We start from the raw sequence: 21,689 nt of genomic DNA on the forward strand, positions 1-21,689 counted from the left end.
ACAACATGTGACTTGACTGGGCTAAGTGATGCCCAGACAGCAGCTGGTAACACATTATTTCTGAGTGTGTCAGACACAACACATATTATGTCTATTCACCTTTTGGAGACAACACATTCCACACATCCATTTTACTTAAACCTGTATTTATGCTGTTATGTGCAAATCAGCTTCTTTCCATTGCGGAGAACTTCAACAAACTGCCTTGTGGCTGGCACAACAAGCCATACAACAGGCCCTGCCCTTAGTGCCCCCAGGCTCAGACTTTGCAGTTGAGTCACTGGTAATGTTTGATTACGCCTCATGGAGTCTCTGGTCTAAGCATGACTCTACCTGGCTGCCCATGGGGTTCTGGGCCAAATGCCTGCCCTAGACAGTAGCCACTGGGGCTCCAAATTTTGGCAGCCTACTGGGCCCTTTTAGAGACAGAGGCATCAATGGGGTCACAGCCCATACTGCTTCACACACAGGCACATACTGCTTCTCACTCAGGTCCCCATCCAACCCAGCAGAGGCTCGGCACGGCCGCTGAGGCCTCACTGTTAAAATGGAAATGGTACCTTCAGGAAAAGGCTAAACCTGATGCCAAGGGCCTTTTCAGAATATTGGAGAATGTGGCTTCCCCCATACTCAGCCCCTTGCCCACTGACATTGAGGTGCAGCTAGTGGCATCCCCACTACTGGCCCCTCTAGCAGTTGGGGGAGCCCCTTGGGACCAACTGTCTGACATGGAAAGGCAGTCAGTGTTCGCTGATGTTAGGGCTACCATTGTACATGGTGCAGCCAGCTGGAAGGCTGTAGCATATCCCTCTAGCGGCACATCCCTAGTTGAGGAGTACTCTCCCAACTCGGCCCCACTGGTAGAATTGGTGGCAGCACACCTAGCTCTACAACAGGCCATAAAAATGAGATTCCCAAGGGCATACATTTTTACTAACTTAAGTGCTGTAGCCGATGGGCTCACAGTCTGGTCTAGACAATGGCAAAAGGATAGTTTTGTGTTTCAGGGAAAGCCTTTCTGGAGTGCCTCAATTTGGAAAGAAATAGCTAACTCACATATGTTGATTACGGTCACTGTCTCTGCACATGCACACCAACAAACACCAAAAGCACATTATAGTAACATTGCAGACTCCTTATCAAATTACATGCCTATTTCAAGGCCCCACATTAGTTACCTGCCAGAGTACCAGACACAACTATTTCTCCAGAGATGCCACACCCATTAGAGTGGGCACATATTACATCAGGCCATAGGGGAGTGATGGCACTCACTGATTGGATATACAGGCATGGCATCCCCCTCACCCTGGCTCTAGCCAAACTGGTGGTAGATAATTGCCCCCTTTGCTCCCAAACAAAACTCTGTAAGGATCCCAGGTGGGGACATGTGCCCCAGGGCAACAGACCCTGTTCATGATGGCAAATTGATTTTATTGGACCGCTGCCGCCCTCTGCTGGACCTAGTAGGTATGAAACTACCATCATTAATACTTTCACTGCAGTACCGTTGGCTCTTCCCTCCAGAAATGCTGCTTCCCATAATGTAATCTCCTTTTAACCGGGTATATGCTCATTCTGTTTGGCCCACCGGACATTATAGATGCAGACATGGTACCCATTTCATCTCCCAAGCTGTTCAGTCATGGGCTCTAGAGCATGGAATCTTGTGGACATTCTACCTCACTTACCAGCCCCAAGTAGCTGGACTTATGGAGAGGCACAATGGCCTACTCAAAGACATGCTCCTCAAGCTTTTGAACAATAAATGGTCCCCTAAATGGACAGAAATGTTACCCCAAGCTCTAATACTGCTTAATTCACAGCTGTCAGGTCTCTAAACCCCCCACACCAACTACTAGTCTTCGCCAGAGACTCCCCTGCTAGTCTTTACAGGAAACGCCCACTCCTTTGACATGAGAAAGGACCTCATTCACATCTGCTCACCAGATAAATGCTCCCATTACCATTTTGATTTTTTGATTGTCTCACCATTTGCCACATGCTGGCAACCTGATGGAGGGTGGATTGTGCAATATGACCCTTTTATAATAGAGACTCAAGGGGACAAACCCCTACCAAATTGCTTAGAGATCATGATTATACAGAATTTTATTGGCCCAGACGATGGCCCAGGACAAGCTGCAAAGCTAAGGCTGCCAACTTTGCCTCACTATTCTGGTTATAAAGGCTGGTTAATTAAACCAAATTCATAAAAAATTTTACAGGAGATTGAAATTATAGCTCCAGGACCCACTATTGGAACTGTGCGCATATCAGAAAGAGGAAAAGAGGCCTTCCACCTGGTGGATGCCAGCCACATTAGGAAATGAAATCCACAAAGGAACCCTGGAATACAACAGTCAATATCAGCGGACACAGGCCAAGTCCCTATCCCATCTTAAATGAAGAGGTAAAGACCTATTGCTCCAAAGCAACCACATTCTACCATTGGTCAGTATCCAGACTGCAAGCCCTGAAGGAGGCCTCCACAAGCTAGTCAATTTCAAATGCTCTCCTTTGTTGAGGCTTTTGCTCTTATTGTGTACAGCCTGAATAATAGGGTTGTTAATAGACCTCTCAGGCCTAACCCTGTCCCAGGAGATGTACTGGACCCAAATTAGGTATACCTGCACCTCAGGATGGCTGAGCACCAGGTGCTGGAAGGCCCTGTTAGAAGGGCTTTGGCCAGCATGCCTCTGGGTGTGGATTCTGACCCAGACCTTATCTCCCTCTACATTAGATGGTGCCAGTGGAAGTGATGCTTAAATGAGTTCCTCTCCTTATACCATGCCTCAGATTATATCCCAGGCAGAATGGCCCTCTCAATGTAACCAAATCAGTCCCATCTGACTGGCAAGTTTGTGCTGTAATGATTCTACTATAGTCTTAATGGGGTGATCTCCAGATTATAAAGCTGCCAGACACAAAATGTCCCTACAATTAGCCCATCAGTGTACACAGAATCATTATTATGGATGGAGTTCCCACAAAGCTTGGTCATGGACATCATGTGCTCTTTTGCAAGGTGCACCCCTGACGATCTGATGGAGCTCACTGGAATCTGCTCAACTAGCAGTAGATCCCATAGTTGTAATTCTATCCTGAGCCAGGCCTCTAGCATATATACTCAGAATTTAACACCAGCCAGCCACTCCTACCCTTTGTGGTCTCCATCTGGGAAGACCACCCTCCCCCTGGGCTGGCCATAACCATCCCCAAGTATACCAACACCTCAGATGATGTCACCCCAGCCTAAGAGAACAATGAGGGAGACAATGCACCCCAACCTTGCTGTAAATTGGGATTTACACCCCACCCGCCGGATCACCTCCTCACCAGGAGAGAAATGACAGTGGTGACTGTCAACCTGGGGGCCAAGTTGCAAAAATGCCTCTAGTTGATTGACCTTGAGGACCCTATAGAATACTATTTTTCTGAAATAGCTAACTGCTTGCCTTGTGAACCTTGCCTCTATCAAAACTCTTACAAAACCGTAAGTTCCCTGCCAACTGCCTGGCAGCACTAATTCACTTTTCACCTTTATGGCAGGCCAAACAATGTATTCTAAACCACTCTAGCCACAATACAGCACATTCTCTCAACACCTCTAGCATAACTTGCTTAGATCCAAAGGTTAAGGACCTCTTGCTGCTGTGTTCGCTGCTCAACGTACTAGATTATAACTTTTGCTTTCCATCTGACACATCCACAACAGACTACTTCCCTCATTATTCCCATTACCACCGCTGGCACCTCCTCCATACTCAAAATTACCGTATCCTCTCCTCCTCACATCTTAGCCATAAGTCCCTCCCTGTTGTAAGCCAAGACCTTACCCCACACCACAACTAAGTGGGCCAGATCCCACACTACAAATATGTTCATATAAACCTCCAAGATAGCAGACCAGGCCTTGCAAGTAAAACAGTGTTGGCTGTGTCACCATGCAGGGCCAGACCTACAGCCCCACGTCACTATCTACCCCACAGCTCTTCCTAGTGATCAGGCCTTTGTGCTAATTCCCTCCAAAACACTGTGAGTCTCATTTAAGCTGAACGAAACCCCTAATCTAGACCCCAGACAAAGCACCTTGTAAATAAGCATCAGAATAATTAACCCCCCAATGGCGGTACTTTCTAAAGACTACCAACTATACTCAAACACAAAGGTTGGACTTAACCTTGCATACTCACTTCCCCCTAATGGTAAATGGTAAATGGTTAATAATGCCTCGTAAATAATGTGGACCTGACTTAAGGGGCCAGGAGCAAATCTGCTTGACCCTGCTCCACCCACAAGCTATCTGTGGAGATGACCCCTATTATTGCAACATTGTTACTTTTAGTATTCTATCTACCCTTTACCCTCCCAGCACTTCTTCACAGGAGACACCCCGCTCACATACCAAAAGGACCATTGTTATCCCTATCCTCTTGAGACTATCACCACTGGACTGGCAGACATAGGAATAAGTGCAAGCACCCTAGCCCAACAAGATCAATTATTAAAAGCCACCCAACAATTATCAGCCACCATAACCAACCACATGCAGACACTAGCCTGAGTCTGAATCTGATGCAGCAACAGCATGACTCACTAGCACAAATGGTGATGGATAATCAACTGGCATTAGATTTCCTGTTGGCTGAATGGGGTGCAGTCTGTTCTTTACAGGGCACCTCTTGCTGCATGTACATTAACAACTCAGGATAGGTACAGGCCAACCTCCAGAAGATGTCTCAAAGTCTGCAGATCATGCATAATATAAAGTATTTCAACAAATTCCCACACTCCCTGAGGCCCCTGATTTGTTATCATGGCTCTTGTCATCCATGTGGGGGCAATGGCTGAGAATGGGATTTCAAACAGTAGCGTATTCATCATAGGCTTCATTGTTATTGCTTTGGATAAATGTGCTTTAGAATGGCTTCAGAAAGCAATACCTATGTCCTTTAACGTATCTGCTACACAAGTGATTGCTATTCCTCATGCCGAAACATCATGGGATGGATTGTTGAGAGTTTAGCTAAACTACTCCATAATATTGCTGCTTCAGCATCCATTTTGTGTGTCGAAGCAGCCTGCAGGGACCTTAACTGACACTAGCCCCTCCCAAGAATGCATGCCCTAGATAACAGCCTGCAGAATCACAGGTAAATGTACGTTCCTGATATGACTCTCCCAACCGCCCTCATGATAAGCATTCTCCATCGCCTCCTGGAGCCTTCCCCTTGTGCACCTCTTATGTAAGACCCCCAAGAAGCTTACCAAAACCTCATTCTTTTTGGTTTGAATTGACCAATCCAGCCTTAGCCTGGGAACCCTAAAGCACTCTACCTGCAGAATCCAATAAAGGCACATGCCCTAGCTTCTGCCCTGCTCTCTCTGCCTGCATCCTGCCTTGACTTCCCCATGTGGCTCCTTGAGGCATGCCGTGTACCTCCTCCAGGATCTGTGAGTAATAAACTTTTCTATTTCACTTTCCCTTGCAGTCTTTTGTTGAACCGTGGCTCACCATCTGACATCCTGGGGCTCTACTTAACAAATGTTAATTTTAAAAAGTCACAACATGTGTTGACTTGACTGTGCTAAGTGATGACCAGATAGCTGGTAACACATTATTTCTGGATGTGTCTGTGAGGGTGTATCCAGAAGAAATTAATATTTGAGTCAGTAGACTGAGTAAAGAATATCCTCCTTCACTAGTGTGGATGGGCATCATCCAATCCATTGAGGGCCTGAGTAGAACAAAAATGCAGAGGAAGGTTGAATTCTTTCTCCTGCCCTCGGACATCGGAGCTCCTGGTTCTCAAGGCCGTCAAACTCCAAGACTTAAACCAGTGCCTCTCCCCTCCTCTAGGCTTTCCACCTTGGACTGGAAGATACACCATTGGCTCCCTGGTTCCCAGGACTTCAGACTCAGACTGAATTATACCACCAGCTTTCCTGGTTCTCCAGCTTGGCGACAGCAGATCATGGGACTTCTAAGCTGCCATAATAACATGAGCCAATTCCTATAATAAATCTCCTTTTATATATTTGTATATATATCCTATTGGTTCTGTTTCTCTGGAGAACCCTGACTAATGCAACCACTTTATGTGAATGTGTAAAGGGAAGTAGTAAGAAACAACACTTTCAAATTTAAATCTCAGAGCTTAGAATGGTCAAATTAATTTTGGAAGACTGACTTTCAAGCATTAGATTTTAAATTCTCATTTTTATTTCATAATATCTTCAAATGTTAACCTTAAAAGGTTAGAACAATTATAATTAGAAAAATCTACCAGTAGAGCAATTATACCTCACTCTAGTAAATTTGTTTGAGAACCATTATAACCACTTATCAGTGGTTCCTAAATTGGGCTATATTCATGATAATTTAGTCCAAAAATAAAATGATATATTTTCCAATGTGTTCACAAATGTCTATCATCAAGGTTTTTTTTTTTGTAGACTAATAGAACTAAAGTTAATGTTTTGTTGTGTTTTTTACTGTAACAATATTAAATACGCTAATTATTGAAAAGTAAATTGCAGGCAGTAGTAAAAACATGGGAAAGGAAGTAAAGATAAACTATTTTATATACATATAGAATTCATATTAGATATATTCTTAGTAAGTCTGGGAAACATCACTTATAAGTAACAACACCTCTTGGTCCTGTCATTTTTTAAAATAGGTTTGTGGCAGACAAACCATTAGGTAACCCCCAATGATTTCTTATTTACTAGCATTCACACCTTTATTTATTCCCTTCCCTTTGTATGCACACAATACCTGTGACTTCTAACCAAAAGCAAATTCTAAACAATGGCAAAAGTGATGGAATGTCACTCCTTTGATTAGGTTATGTTATATGGCAAAAATCACTTCTATCATTTCATCATGTTATATAAGACTCTCATCAGACTGAAGGAAGAGACTCTCACTGCTGGTTTGACAATGTAAGCAGTTGTGTTTGAGAAGAACATGGGAACAGGAACTATTCCTGCATCATTTAGGACCTAAGGACAGTCTCCTGCTGGCAGCCAGCAAAAAGCATGGAACTTTGGTTATATAGCCACAAGAACATGAATTCTGCCAAGAACCTGAATGAACTTGGAAATATATTCTTCCCCAAGTATTCCTCCAGATGAGAATGCAGCCCAGCCAACATTTTGATTCCAGTCTGGTGAGACCCTAAGCAGAGAATGCAGCTAAGTTGTCCCACATCCTTGGCCTATAGAAAACATGATATAATAAATGTATGTTGTTTAAAGCTGTTAAGTTCATGGTAATTTTTAGGCAGGAATAAAAAACAAATACAAGGTTTAATGTGAATCTTAGTTAGTTCTCTGTAAATAATCTATCTTTCAAAAAAATCTTTTTGCAAAATTTACCCTATAGAGAACCCAATGAAGAATATCCATGACATAAAATGAGAAGATGCTATTTTGTCTTGAATGACATTTTCTAAATATTAAACACACCTACAAAACCCTTACGTCATTGAAGATTATCTTCATATTAAGTGGCGTGGGAAGCTATTAGATAAATGAGCCAAAGATGGCCCCTGTATGTTGGCCCTACATTTTTTCCTTCTTTACAGCAGGCCATAACAATTAGCTTAAAAGCCCACCAGTGCCAAACTCAAATTTTTACACATTTTGCAAGTTTTTACAAATTTACACATTTTACACAATTGCTTTAAAAGTAGCCCTTATAAGCATATTTTTAGCTTTTTAGGGTTTGCCTGATTTTTATACTTGTAAACTGAACTTATAAATCTGCTGACCATAGATAAGGTAGACCCTGAGGCTATAAATGACCCCAAGCCACTGCTGCCCTTCAGAGATCTCTGACTCAGAGTCTGCATCTTGCTGCTGAGTGATATCACTTAGACAGTAAGTTACCTCTTCTATTCCCTTTGTTCCTGGGCGTTTCCTTTCCCTTCTCCCCTTCTGAGTGGTGGGCCTCTGGAAGGTCTCATGCTGTGAGGAACTTCCCCATACCCCATCCTTTATACAAATCTATTAAAGTATCACCCAAATAAAGCTTATGGTGTGCTACTGCCACCTTACGGTCACATTTTTTTCCAAATCAGTTCAGAAATCCCCAAACTCACTACAGAAACTGACCCTCTGCTTATAAATATCATCTCCTTTTCTATAGAAATCATTTCAGAGGTGTAACAGATAAGCTGTCAGGAACTGTATCAGAAGCCATTTGAATAGGCCTTGACCTGTTCTACTAATACCTTTTTTTGATTAGCATTGGAAAAGATTATCTAGTATATTCTTCAGGATTGCTCTTAACAAATTAATATTTTTGTTTTCTTTATAAGCAGGTTTATGAATTATCTACTGTTGTGTAATAAATTGCCCCAAAATATAGTGGCTTAAAACAACAAACATTAATTACCTCACAGTTTGTAGGAGTTAGGAATTCGGGTGTAGTTAGCTAATAGTTCTGGCACAGCAGCTCTCAGGACATTGCAACCATGGAGTCTGCTAGGACTGCAATCATCTGGAGGTTTGACTGGGTTGTAGGATTCACTTATAAGATTGCTCAATCACATTGCTTTAGGTAAGAATATTCCATTCCTTCTATTGGGCCTTAGCATGTAGCAGTTGGCTTTCCCCAGAGTGAATAATTCAAGAGAGAGAGCAAGGACGAAGCCCTCAATGCCTTTTGTGACATAGTCCCTCTGAGTCATGTACCATCACTTCCACTTTCTTCTACTTATTACAATTGGGTCACTAAATACAACCCACTTTCATAAGATGGTAGTTTGACTCCACCACTTAAAGGATGGAATATTAGAGAATTTGTGGATATATTTTTGAACCGTTATAGGAGTGATATCAGCAATAATGACAAAGAAAAGGACTTGAAATCTTGCCCCTCCATAAAACCAATGGGCAAAAATTGTCAGAATTAACATTTTTTGAAACTCTGGAAATTAACCAAAGGCTTGAATCAACCTGGGCAATGCTTATTCCAAAAAGTGTGGCTGATTCTCAATAAGAACAGCAAACTTTGTGCCATTTTAATTTACCTCAGTCCCATTCCCAAGCCTTGGCTAAATGGTAGCAGTGAAAATAACAGCCCACATTCTGGGACTAGAGGGAGGAGAACAGACTTCATTTATAAGTAAATGTAATTTATTATTTGTTCTTACCTGTCTGGTGGCTACCTGGGAGACTGATTCAAAGTTTTTATCTTTATTTCACCTAACTCAGAACTGACCTAGTGATAAAGATGTTTCCCAGGAGACATTTGTTGAAAACATGTATAAGATAATGTCTTAGGTTGCTGCTGCCTGAAGCAATAGACAACAGTTGGGGCATATAATACAGTAACAAAACAGCTTGAGAGGAAAGGCTAGGGAATGACGTATCTAAAAGGGCTTTGAAAACCTCTGTAAAATTCTTGGGAATCTAAAAAGCCACATGCCTATACAGAGCTGTGTGCATATTCAGAAAAAAAACTGAGTAGACTCTAAGTCTCTCACCTTCTGCTGACCTTGAGGCTCTATGGAGGTAGAAAATGAAGACAAAGGCAGAATTGTCAACTGCCTGGCTCAGTGTTGGAGATGTGCCCCAACACAGACAGAGCCCATTGTCAAAGATGAAGATTTTTTGTCTTCAGATAGTCAAGGAAATCTCTGCCCAATTATTAGCTGACAGAGACTTTAGAGGCCACAAACAACAAGGAGAACAGAATTAGTTTTTTGAAGTCACTAAACAGGGGGGTAGGGTGGGGGAATTGGATGAAGGTGGTCAAAAGGTACAAACTTCCAGTTATAGGATAAATAAGTACGGGGGATGTAATGTGCAACTTGATGACTATAGTTAACATTGCTGTATGGTATATTTGAAAGTTGTTAAGAGACTAGATCCTAAGAGTTCTCATCACAAGAAAAAAACTTTTGCTTCTTTTTTAAGTATCTATATGAGATGATGGATGTTAACTAAGCATTGTGGTAATTATTTCACAATATATGTAAGTCAAAGCATTAAGCTGTACACCTTAAACTTATACAGTGCTGTATGTCAATTACATCTCAATAATACTGGAAAAAAAGAGAAAATTATCCCTTTGAGGATAAAAAAGTCATTTGAAATATTTTTTTAATGAGAACTCTGTAAAAAGAACTTTGTAAAATCAAAGAAATATTTAAATAATTATACAATTATGCATATAACTACTCTCTGTCTCTTCCTTTCTCTCTCTCACACACACACATGCACACACACACACACACACACACACACACAGTCATGCCCTTATACAGATTTGCTAGTATGTTGTTAGTAGTTCTTTATATCATTATTTGAAAGTCAAAAAACTGTAGGCTAATAGATTTAATTGGTGTGAAAGAAGAAAATGCTTGGTGTAAATTAAAAAGACATTTGAGAAAATTGCTATTTATTTAATGTGGTATGCAGATTATAGCTTAGTTGGGTAATTGAGTAACTCGGTCATTCTAATGGTTTTTCCATTTTAAATCCAAAGTCTAAACATTAATAGCAGACTTGTTATAAGTAACAGCTTACCACATATATATGTAATGTGGTTTGTAAACTCATTGACAAGATTGTGGAAGCTGAAGTAACATAATCATGTTGCTATACGGAGTGTTGTCTGTCTCTTTTTCTTTCTCTAAGCATCTCAGCTTTGTGTGGTTCCCGAAGAAGAGTTTAACCACATTCCAGCAAGCCTCCTCATCTTTGACTGCCATCTGCAGTGTTGTGCTCTGTGGACCTGTTTCATGCTTGGTTCAGTTTCTGTAGCATCTGTATTAATGCTATAAAAAAAAGATATTGAATATTAACAAATTCACCCAAATGTCATAGAAGGTTGAGGAAAATACAAGTAGATTGAAATGCAAGCATGGAATTCTGCAGTGAAAAATAATGCATACTACTAGCTACAAAAGAAAAGAACCACAAATAGATAGATTCAAAATACTGTGGAGGGAAACTGGGGAAAATGCAATAATAAGGCCAAAAAAAGCTTAAGGACAATGAGGTAAAAAAAAAAAAAATAAAGATTCACTTTCATGTGGTTTAGTAAGAAAGAAAAACCAACATTATTAAGAATGCTTATGTATAAAGGCTACCATTAAAACTAAATTTGAGGATTTTTTTCTTATAGCAAAATAAAAGTCACTAAACAATCAACAACTACTACAATAAGCAGCAAAAATAACAATCCTGGAGAGAGGAGAAAATCTGATTTCTATAGTTGCCATATTATAATATTCAAAATTGTTCAGTTTTCAAGATAAATCTATGAGATACACTAAAAATAAGAAAATATGGGGCCATCCCGGTGGCCTAGTGGTTAAGTTTGTGCACTCCACTTCGGCAGCCCGGAGTTCGCCGGTTTGGATCTCAGGCATGGACCTACACACCGCTTATCAAGCCATGCTGTGGCAGCATCCCACATACAAAATAGAGGAAGATGGGCACAGATTTTAGCTCAAGGCTAATCTTCCTCAGCAAAAAGAGGAGGATTGGCAATGGATGTTGGGCCAGGGCTGATCTTCCTCATTCCCCCCCCCCCCCAAAAAAAGAAAGAAAATATGGCCCATAAACAGGAAAAAAAATCAATACAATCCATACTTGAGGAAGCACAAATGATGTATTTCTAGACAAAGACTTTAAGTTAGATACTTTAAATTATGTTCAAAGAACTAAAGGAAATTATTATCCAACAAACTAAAGAAAAGTATGAGAACAATGTCTCACCAAATTGAGAATATCAGTATAGAGACAGAAATTATAAAGTGTAAATAAATAGAAATTTTGGACTTGGAAAGTATAGTAACAAGTGAAAAACTCACTACAGAGGTTCCATAGCAGATTTGAGTATGCAGAAGAAAGAATCAACAAACTTGAAGGTAGGTACATTGAGATTATCCAGTCTTAGGAAAAGAAAGAACAAAGAATGAAGAAAAATAAACAGCTTTGGAGACATGTGGCTCTAGTGCTAACCTAAGACATTAAGCATACCAACACATGCCTAATTAAAGTCCTTGAAGGAGAAGACACAAAGGGGCAGAAAGAATATTTAAAGAAATAATGGCCAAAAACTTACCAAATTAGATGAAAGACATGAATCTATACATCTAAGAAGCTCAGTTAACTCCAACTAGGATAAATTCAGAGAGATCCCCAATTAGACACATTATATTCAAACGATTGAAAGCAGCAAGAGAAAAGTGATGCAGCATATACAAAGAAACCTCAATGAGATTAATAATTGATTTCTCATCAGAAACAATTGAGGATAGAAGGCAGTGGGATGACATATTGAAAGATCTGACGGAAAAAACTCTCAACCAAAAATTATGATAAAACTATCCTTCAAAAATGAAGGCGAGCTCTGTGGATGAGAGAAGCTACAGATGTAGGGAAGTATATTAATAAGGTTTTTTTCAAATGACCATTTATATTTCTCTCTTTCAATAATAGCATGCTGGTGGTGACATCAGGGAAGATGGACAAGTGGGAAGCACCAAGAACCCATCTCTCCGTCTAGATAATTGTAATAGCAAGAACTGTCTAAAGTAACTGTTTTGGATCTCTACAGTTTGTTTGGATGCTTGCAGCTTCCAAAGGAAAGCTTGGCTGATAAATTGAGGTTGACATCAGTCTATTTCATCCTAAAGCACAGTAGCAGGTACCCATCCCCCACCCACTTTTCAGCCCATGGAAGATAGCTGTGCCCTCCTTTCTTGAGTAGCTTGTTTTTGGCAATAAGGACCTTGTCCTCCAAATTTTGGGGTCTGTGTTCTGATTGTAGATTGTTGCTTCTGATTACTGAGGTATAGTCACAGAGAATGGCTGCCATTGTCTCAACCCCAACTAGCTGAAGGGGATTCTAAGGGATATATAGAAGCCTAATCTGTTTTATTTTTTGTTTTTGACATTCAAAAATCATTGCATATACAGGAGACTCTAAAAAGCCACTACGCATGCCCAGGGAAAGATACATGCTCAGAAAAGTCCTGAGAAGACTTTAAGCTTTCACTTCAGATTGATTCCTGGTACAGAGAAACTCTACAAAAATCAAAACGGGAAAAGGGGAGAATCTGATTTTCAGTTACCGTATAATAAAAGTTGAGTTTTCAAAAAGTTTTTCAAATATCCAATTTAAAAAAAAAAATCACAAGACATACAAAGAAAAGGAAACTATGGGCCATTCAAAGGAACAAAATAAATCCATCTAAACCATATCTGAGGAAGTCCAGATGTCAGAGTAAATAGACAAAGACTTTAAAAACTGTAGCCTTAAAAGATGCTCAAAGAGCTAAATGAAGACATGCACAAAGATAGAAAAAAGAAGTACAAAATGAGAATATCAATGAAGTGATAGAAATTATAAAAAAAGAACAAATAAGAAATTCTGGAGCTGAAAAGAACAATAACTCAAATGAAATATACACAAGAGTGTTTCAAAAGTAGATTTGAGTAAGCAGAATAAAGAATCAGGAAACTTGAAGATAGGACAAATGCAATTATTGAGTCTGAGGAACAGATAGTACAAGAATGAAGAAGAGAGAGCAGAGCCTATGGGACCTCTGGTACATCATCAAATAAACCAACATATGTATTTTGGGAGTACAGAAATAGATGAGACACAGAAAGAGACAGAGGTAATATTTGAAGAAATAATGGATGAAAGCTTCCCAACTTTGATGAAAAATATGAATCTACAAATCTAAGAAACTCAATGAACACCAAGTAGGAAAATCCAGAGACCAACATTGAGACACCTTATAATAAAAATGCTGAAAGCCAAAGACAAAGAAAGAATCTTGGAAACAGTAGAAAAGAATGAATTATCACATAGAAGTGATCCTCAATGGGAATATTATCCAATACCTCACCGGAAAATTTGAAGACCAGAAAGCAGTGAGTTGATATAATTAAAGAGCTGATAGAGAAAAATTGTCAACCAAAAGTTATACATCCAACAAAACTGTCCTTCAAAAATGAGGGAGAGGTTAAGACATTCTCAGAGAAACAAATCTGAGGAAATTTGTTACTACCAGAGTGGCCCTGCAAGAAAAACTAAATAGAAGCCTTCAGATTGAAAAGAAAGGAAGGTAGACGGTAACTCAAAGCTATACAAAGGAATAAATCTCTGGTAAATATAAATACATGGGAAATTATAAAAGCTAGTATTATTGTAATTTTGGTTTGCAATGCCCATTTTTATTTTCTGCATATTTTAAAAGACAAATGCATAAAAATAATTGTTATTCTATTCATTGGGGACACAATTTATAAATATGTATTTTGTGACATCAATAACAGAAAGAGAGGAGGACAGAGCTCTAGGAGCGGAGTTTTTGTATGCTATTGAAGTTAAGTTGGTTTAAACTCTAATTAGATTGTTATAAACTTAAGATGTTAAATGTAACGCCCATGGTAACCACAGAGTACTTATGTATGAAATATACACAAAAAGAAATGAGAAGAGAATCAAAATGTTTCACTACAAAAAATCAACTAAACACAAAAGATGTCAGTAATGGTAGCAAATGAGGTACAAACATGCCATAAGGCATATAGCAAACAAATAGCAAAATAGCAGAAGTACCTCCTTATTAGTAATTACTTTAAATGTAAATGGATTAAAATCTCTAATCAAAAGACAGAGCTTGGTAGAATGGATAAAAAAGCAAGATTAACTATATGCTATCTAAAAGAGACTCATTTTAGACCCAACACACAAATAGGTGGAAAGTGAAAGAATGGAAAAAGATGCCATGCAAATAGTAACTGAAAGAGATCAGGAGTGTCTATACTAATATGAGATAAGATAGACTTTAAATCAAAAAGTTTATAAGAGACAAAGGAATGCATTATATATTAATAAAAGATTCAATTCAACAAGAAGACATAACAACTGTAAACATTTACACACCTAATAACAGATCCTCAAAATATCTGAAGGAAAAGTGAACAGCATTGAAAGGAGAAATAGACAGTTCTTCAATAAGAGTGGGAGGCCTTAATACTTCACTTTCTATAATGAATAGAGCAACCAAACACAAGATAAGTGAGGAAATAGAGGAATTAAACAACTCAACGAACCAAATAAACCTAACAGACATATAGAGTATACTCTACCAAACAACAGCAGAATACACGTTCTCTCACATGCACATGAAACATTCTCCAAGACTGAGTATATGTTAAACCACAAAAAAAGTCTCAATAGATGTAAAAAGATGGCTATCACACAAAGTATCTTTACTGACAAGAGAATAAAGTTAGAAATCAATAACAGAAGGAAATAGGAAATTCACAAATATATTGAAATTAAACAACACACTCTTAAACAACCAATGGGTCAAAGAAGAAATCACAAGGGAAATTAGAAAATACTTAGAGTCACGTGTAAATGAAATCACAACATATCAAAATTATGGGATACAGTGGAAATGTTCTCAGAGGGAAATTTATAGCTGTAGTTGTCTACATCAAAAAAGAATAAAGATCTCAAATCAATAACCTAACTTCACACCTGAAAGAACCAGAAAAAGAAGAGCAAACTATCCCAAAGCTAACGAAAGAAGGAAATAATAAAGATTAAAGTGGTGATAAACAAAATAGTGAAAAGCAAACAATAGAGAAAATCAATGAAATCAAAAGACGATTCTTTGAAAAGATAAACAAAATCAACAAACATTTAGCTAGACTGAAAGAAAAGATACAAATAACTAAAATGAGAAATGAAAGTGGTGACATTGCTACTGACGTTAACAAAATTAAATGGACTGTAAGAAAATAGTATAAAAAATTGTACACCAACAAATTAGATAACTTAGAAGAAATGGATAACTTTCTTAAAATACACAACTTGCCTAAACTGACTCAAGAAGAAATAGAAAATCTCAATAGACCTGTAACAAGTAAAGAGATTGAATCATTAATATAAAACCTAACGAAACAGAGTGCTGAATTGGCTTCATTGGTAATATCTGCCAGAAATTTAAAGAAATAAAACTAATGCTTTTAAAACTCTTTAAAAAAATTAAAGAGAAGGGAACACTTCCTAACTCATTCTATGAGGCCAGCATTACTCTGATGCAAAGCCAAATTATGACACCACAGGAAAGAAAATTACAGATCAACATTCTTTATGAATATAGATGTAAAAGTCCTCAAGAAAATATTAGCAAACCAAATCCAGTAGCTCATTAGAAGGATTATTCACGATGACCAAGTGGAATTTATCCCAGGAATGCAAGGGTAGTTCAACATAAGAAAATCAATCAATGTAATATATCACAGAAATAGAGCAAAGGAAGAAAACCCTCATGATCATCTCAATTGATGCAGGAAAGGAATTTTACAAAATCTAACACAGTTTCATGATAAAGACTCTCAGAAAACTAGGACTAGAGGGAAAATTCCTCAATATAGTAAAGGGCATTTTTGAAAAACCCACAGTTAACTTCATACTCAATTTTGAAAGACTCAAATCTTTACCCCTAAGATGACTAACAAGACAAGGACACCCACTTTCACCTTTTGCTATTCAATGTTTTACTGGAAGTACTAGCCAGAGCTATTAGACAAGATAAAAAAGGGCATCAGAATTGGAAATGAAGGAGTAAAGCTACCTCTATTTACAGATTATATGATCCAATTTTTAGAAAATCCAAGAGAATCCACAAGAAAACTACTAGAATTAAAAAACAAATTCTTCAAAGTTGCAGGGTACAAACACATAAAAATCAGTTGTATTTCTGTACACCAGCAACAAACAATCCAAAAATGAAATTAAGAATGCAATTTCATTTATAGTAATGTCTAAAAAAATTAAATCCGAGGAGAGAAAGGAAAGCACAAAGAGCTGCTGCCTCCACTGCCATCACCAGGGCAGCCAACGCCAGAGCCAAGGGGAGACCAGGGACACCAATCTGCCACTCCTCTTTCCCACTGCCTGCTCCTATGTCCTCATCCTCAGACTCCTTCCAACAGCCTGTTAAAACATGATGGATTACTATGACGTTCTAGGCACGCAGAGACATGCCTCAGCTGAGGATATTAAAAAAGCATATTGAAAACTGGCACTGAAGTGGCATCCAGATAAAAACCCTGAGAATAAAGAAGAAGTGGAGGGAAAATTCAAACAAGTAGCTGAGGTATATGAGGTGTTATTAGATGCTAAAAAACAGGACATCTATGACAAATATGCAAAGAAGGATTAAATGATGGAGGTGGATGTCATTTTGACAGTCTGTTTGAGTTGGTTTCACATTCCATAATCTAGATGGCATCTTCAGGGAATTTTTTGGTGTAAAAGAGCCATTATCATTCAACTTCTTCAAAGACCCATTTGAGGACTTTTCTGGGAATTGAAGGGGCCGCCGTGGAAGCAGGAACTGATGCACAGGGTCATTTTTCTCTGCCTTCTGTGGATTTCCATCTTTTGGAGATGGATTCTCTTCTTTTATACAGAATTAACCTCCTTTGGTTCACTAGGTCACGGGAGTCTCACTTCATTCTCTTCTATTTCATTTGAAGGTAGTGGGATGGGCAACTTCAAATCTATGTCAACTTCTACTAAAATAGTTAATGGCAGAAAAATCACTACAAAGAGAATTGTCAAGAGTGGTCAAGAAAGAGTAGAAGTTGAAGAATATGGCCAGTTAAAGTCCTTAACAATAAATGGCAAGGAGCAGCTGCTACACTTGGATAACAGGCAATTAAACGCACACATTTAACATTTAACACATTGAACTATAATAAGCACAATTTGAAGATTAACAGGAACATTTTTTGAAGATTTCAAATGAAATCAACTTTCAAAATAATTGTACCCAATCTAAAGTATTTATAAATGGCTCATCAGAGCCCTTATTTATCATGGACTTTTGAGTTTATTATTGGGACCACATAATAGTACCATTTTCTGTCTTTAAAATTGTTGTAAATCTCTATATGCACTTTGCTTTTTTATTAAATGTAATCCAAGGTGGCCATGACTCTTTTGTACACTAACACCAGCACAGAGCTGCTTTTCCACTGTGTTTGAAACATGAGCCAGGGCCGGCCCGTGGCTTAGCGGTTAAGTGAGCGCGCTCCGCTGCTGGCGGCCTGGGTTCGGATCCCAGGTGCGCACCGATGCACCGCTTCTCCAGCTGTGCTGAGGCCGCGTCCCACATACAGCAACTAGAAGGATGTGCAGCTATGACATACAACTATCTACTGGGGCTTTGGGGGAAAAAAATAAATAAATAAAATTATTAAAAAAAAAGAAACATGAGCCAGGTAGTGTCAGCCTGCTGTGAAGTTAACATTGCCAGAATGAATCTTCCACAAAAATAATTTCAATTTTTTTCAATATTTAGTAGTGAAAGATATTAGTGCATTAAGGGCAATACATTTCTGGTTTAATATAAATTGAAGATGTTTTCTAGTTGTGCATGAATGATGGCAACTTAGTAAGTTTTGATATTTTTTTAAATATGTAATGTTAAGCTTAAGTTTAAAAAAGTAAAGCTGGTAAACTGGGTCTTTGTCATTTGCTTAAAAAAAAGAAAAGAATTGCAAATGTGTTTGGGGCAGTCTTTCCTGAGTGGGATCTATAAAAAATAAATTAAATAAATTAAATAAAAAACTAAATCCTCAACAATAAATCTAGCCAAGGAGGCAAAAGAATTGTACACTGAAAACTACAAAACATTACTGAAAGAAATTAAAGAAGACCTAAATAAATGCAAAAACATCCTGTGTTCATGGATTGGGAGATTTAATATTGTTAAGATGACAATACTACCCCAAATGATCTACAGATTCAGTGCAGTCTTTATCAGAATTCCAATGACTTTTTTGTAAAAATAGAAAAACTCAACCTAAAATTCATATGGAATCTTAGGAGACCCATAGTAGCCAAAACAATCTTGAAAGAGATGAATAAATTTGGAGCACTCACAATTCCAAACTTCAAAACTTACTACAAAGTTACAGTAAGTAAACAATATGGTACTGGTATTAAGGACAGACATATAGGCAATGGAATAAGATATAAAGCCTAGAAATAAACCCTCACATATATGATCAATTCATTTTTTAAAATTATTTATTTATTAGGTGAGGAAGATTAGCCCTGAGCTAACATCTGTTGCCAACCCCCCTCTTTTTGCTGAGGAAGATTGGCCCTGGGCTAACATCCGTGCCCATCTTCCTCTACTTTATATGTAGGACACCTGCCACAGCATGACTTGATAAGCAGTGCGTAGGTCTGCACCCGGGATCCCAACCTGCAAACCCCGGGCTGCCGAAGCGGAGTGTGCAAACTTGACCACTATACCACCGGGCCAGCTCCAGAGCAATTCATTTTTGACAAAGGTGCCAAGACCATTCAATGGGGGAAAAACAGTCTTTTCACAAATGGTGCTTGGAAAACTGGATATCCTCATATAAAAGAATGAAATTAGACCCTTAACTTACATCATATACATAAATTAACTCAAAATGGATTGAAGACCTAAAATTATAAGGTAAAACTATAAAACTCTTAGAAGAAAACACTGCAGAAAATTCTAATGACATTGAATTTGGAGATGATTTCATGAATATGACACCAAATGCACAAGAAACAAATAAAAAATAAATTGGACTTCATGAACATTAAGAAATTTTGTGCATCAAAGGATACTATGAAAAAGCAGAAATACAACCTAAAAAATGAGATAGAATATTTTCAAACCATGTATCTGATAAGAGATTAATATGCAGAATATATAAAGAACGCCTAAAACTCAACAACAAAAAGACAAACAAACCAATTCAAAATTTGTCAAAGGACTTAAATAGACATTTCTCTAAAGAAGATATACAAATTACCAATAAGCTCATGAAAAGATGCTCAACATTATTAATCATTAGGAGAATGATTACTCATTAGGGAAATGTAAATAAAAACCACAATGAGATGCACCTACAAGGATGTCTACATTTAAAAAAAAGTGTTGGCAAGGATATGGAGAATTTGGAACATTTGTGCATTGCTGGTGGGAATATAAAAAAGTGCAGTTGCTGTGGAAAGTAGTTTGGCAATTTCTCAAAAGCTTCAATGTAGAACTACCATATGACATAGCAGTTCCACTCCTAGGTATATATATAAAAGAATTCAAAACAGGTACTCAAACAGATATTTGTACTATGTTCATAGCAACATTATTCACAATAGCAAAAAGGTGTAAATAACCCAACCGTCAATTAACAGATGAATATGTGGTACATACATACAATGGAATATCATTCAGTCATAAAAAGAAATGAAATTTTGATGTAGTATAACATGGGTGAACCTTGAAAACATTATGCTTAGTGAAATAAGCCAGACACAGATGACAAATATTGTATTCTTTCACTTTTATGACATATCTAGAATAGGCAAATTCATAGAGACAGAAAATAAAATAGAGGTTTACCAGAGGTTAGGGGGGCCAAGTCTTTGTTTGATGGGTACAGAATTTTTGTTGGGATGATGAAAATGTTTGGGACATTGACTTAGTGGTGATATTTACAGAACATTGTGAGTGTATTTAATGCCACTGAAGTGTACACTTACAAATGGTTAAAATGATAAAAATTATGTTGTGTATATTTTACGACAATTAAAAAATGAATGAGAAATTAAGGCATTCCCAGATCTACAAAAACTGAGAGAGTTTGTTGCTAACAGACCTGTCCTTCAACAAATGCTAAAGGGAGTCCTTTAGGCCAAAATGAAAGGATACTGGATAGTCAACTCCACATGAAGAAATGAAGAACAGCAAGGAAGATAACTAAATAGGTAAATGTAAAAGCCATTATTATTGTATGTTTGACTTATAACCCTTTTTTCACTATATGGTTTAAATACAGCTGTAAAAAGCAATAATTATAAATCTATGTTAATGGGAACACACATATAAAGATGTATTTTGTGGCAATAATAGCATACAGATTGGGAGAGGAGTGGAGATATGTAAAAGCAAAATGTATAGTATTGAAATTATGTTGGTATTAATCTGCACTAGATTGTTATAAATTAAGATGTTAATTATAATCCACAGGGCAACCAATAAAATAATAGCTAATAAGATATAGTAAAAGAAATGAAAGGGGAATTAAAATGATGCACTAGAAAATATCTATTCAATACTAAAAAAGAATATAAAAAATATGGAGAAACCAAAAAGACATAAGATATATGGAACACTAATATCCAAATGCCAGAAATAAGTCCTTCCCTGCCCATAATTACTTTAGATGTAAGTGGATTAAACTCTCCAATTAAAAGGCAGAGATTGGCAGAATGTATAAAAAAATGATCCAACTAAATGCTGTCTACAGATACTTTATATTTAAAAACACAAATAGTTTGAAAGTAAAAAGACAGTGTATGGAAACAGTATTCAAAATAGGGCTGTAATTCCTATAGTAATATCAGACAAAATAGACTTTGAGACAAAAATTGTCACTGGAGAGAAAAGACATTATATAATGATAAAAGCATCAATCCATGGAAAAAATATAACAATTTTAAATATATATGTATCTGACAACAGAGCTCCAAAATATATGAAGTAAAAACTGACAGATTGGAAGGGAGAAATAGACAATTCAATTATAACAGTTGGATACATTAATACCCTACTTGCAATAATGGACAGAAAAAG

General features: G+C 37.7%; 1 pseudogene; it reads left to right on the forward strand.

Annotated features, from left to right (window-relative positions):
* Positions 1 to 14,857: 14,857 nt before the first annotated feature.
* LOC131401143 (dnaJ homolog subfamily B member 6-like) lies at positions 14,858 to 18,055 on the forward strand (annotated as a pseudogene).
* Positions 18,056 to 21,689: the final 3,634 nt, after the last annotated feature.

Source organism: Diceros bicornis, chromosome X (assembly GCF_020826845.1).
Source record: "Diceros bicornis minor isolate mBicDic1 chromosome X, mDicBic1.mat.cur, whole genome shotgun sequence".
In the NCBI taxonomy this organism is placed as follows: domain Eukaryota; kingdom Metazoa; phylum Chordata; class Mammalia; order Perissodactyla; family Rhinocerotidae; genus Diceros; species Diceros bicornis.